General features: G+C 40.2%; 1 pseudogene; it reads right to left on the reverse strand.

Annotated features, from left to right (window-relative positions):
* Positions 1-343: 343 nt before the first annotated feature.
* On the reverse strand, positions 344-512 carry LOC148373385 (U2 spliceosomal RNA; annotated as a pseudogene).
* Between the last annotated feature and the right edge of the window lie 1733 nt (positions 513-2245).

Consider the following 2245-nt stretch of genomic DNA (forward strand, 5'->3'; position numbering starts at 1 on the left):
TTCGGTATCTTGTTTCAAGACTTATCCTAAAGTTTTTCTGATGAAAAATCATATATTGAATTCCAAAATTCTAAGCTTTACAATGATATGTGCCAAGACATATTTCAATGACATGTGACATCGTACAGACACATATTTGTTTATCAAAAGTCAGGCGGCCCACCGGTGGGCTGTTGGAACGTTAAGGGGTTGGGGTTTGGGGTTTTTAAGGGTTATTGATCTATCTTCGTTATTCATTATCCATTATCCGTTATCGGTCAGTTCATAATACGCTACAAAGCCCACTTACTCTCAGCCAAAAGGCCAAGCTAAGGTCCCAGCCCTAAAGCCTTGCTGCGATCATTGCGAATGCACCGTTCCCGGAGGTACTGCAATACCGGGCCGATGCATGGAGTGGACAGAGCAAGCTCTTATTCCATCTCCGGAATGCAAAAATCAAAAGGCGAAGTTAAGGACCTAGCATTAAAAGGCTAAGCTAAGGTCCTAGCATTAAGGCCAACAGGCCAAGCTAAGGACCATGATTACCGCATATTATTAAAACGCTTTTTGGGTACTGTGTTTCTTTGTAAATATCTCATGTTTCAATATGAAAAGATGTGGCTTATAGTCAGGCTTTTAGTTATGTATGTACAAAATGTTTTTTTTTCCTTTAAAATTGTAGTGGGTGCGGCTAATAATCAAGTGTGCTCCAAATTTAAGGTAAATTATTCTTAAGACAAGAACTTGAGGTTCCAGGAACATTTGGACTGCAAGGTGAAATGCAATGGGCACCTTAATTATTGAAAGTGGTTTAGTCCTTTTTATGCAAAAAAAACATAAGTGGCACTATTCATCTTTACATTATGCTTTACTACTTCATCATAAAGGCAGAGGTCTCTATATTTGTGGGAACAGCAGGCGCACGCAAGTGCCATAACTGTCTTATGTTTTATTGACTTTATCGTCGCCACACGCCTCAGTTATCTTATGTGGTAATTTGGCAGATGGGTCCAAATGTACAGTCCCTAACATGGGTGTGCAAACTTTTTGAGTAGCGGGCCGCATTAGTTTCTTAAATACTGCACACGGGCGGGACCAGGAGGAAATTGATGAATGATTGATTAGAATATAAGTATCTGCCGATGCAGTGGCTGGATTTGATATATGTCATAAAGATGGTCTTGAAACAGTAAGAATTAAATAAAAATGATCGAATATGTCTTATGTAAGAACATATTTTGATAAAATGCTTTGGATAACTCAAGCGGCAAAAGGGAAACGACATTCAAAATAACAGAGGGTGGTCAAAAATGTTAATAAAGCTGTACCTCTTTATACAAGCACATCTATACATTAAATTTTTGATATACAGTACTATATTTTGATTTTTTAAAATCTTGCTCGCCATACGCAAGAAAATCAAGGTAACGAATGATCGCAGGGGTTATGACCCTTTGCACATGCAAACTACTAGAGGCAAAAAAAAATGCCATAAAAATGTGTTGTGTGAATATTAATTTAAAGTTATAGTAACTTTATTTTCAAGTGTACAGTAAGTGTTCACGTATCAAAAGTCTCTTGATCTCATACCTCTCAACCTCAGCCAAATGCTTCCCATACTAATTATTGCAATTGTTTTAACAAATGATAAACCTTAACACAACGTGGCACCCTTTTACTCAAGGCAATACAGACTATGTAGAACATTGCAACAATATTAGCCAGGACGATGATGATATTGTCGGATTAAAGCCAAATGGGCAAGACGAGGTATTGCACAACAGGATTTCTACATCACGCCGTAATATATTCTCTTAACTGCCATGAACAGGCACAACTAGGACAGCATGGCAGGTAAGTGGTTAGTGTGCCCACGGCACAGTTCTGAGGTCGTGGGTTCAAATCCAGATACCAGCCTTCCTCTGCGGACTTTGGATGCTTGCATGGGTTTCCTCGAGGCACTCCGGTTTCTTCCCGCATTCCAAATACATGCAAGGCAGGTTAATTGGTTACTCAGAATTCTCCCTGAGACAGTTCTCTGCCTCTTTGTGCCCTGCAACTGGCTGGCAACCTGTTCAGGGTGTCCTCTGCCCTTTACCCAAAGATACAGTAGCTGGGATGGGCTCCAATGTTCCCGCGACTCTACTGATGATAAGCAGTGCAGATAATAGATGGATAGAGATGTGTCAATTGTGGTAAGTCGAAAAGACTCCCAATAGCGAATTATCACGGCTTTGGTTTTTGCCGCTGAATACTGTCTGCGGCC

This window comes from Urocampus carinirostris, chromosome 1 (assembly GCF_059441175.1).
Source record: "Urocampus carinirostris isolate Australia breed hairy pipefish chromosome 1, RoL_Ucar_1.0, whole genome shotgun sequence".
Taxonomy (NCBI): domain Eukaryota; kingdom Metazoa; phylum Chordata; class Actinopteri; order Syngnathiformes; family Syngnathidae; genus Urocampus; species Urocampus carinirostris.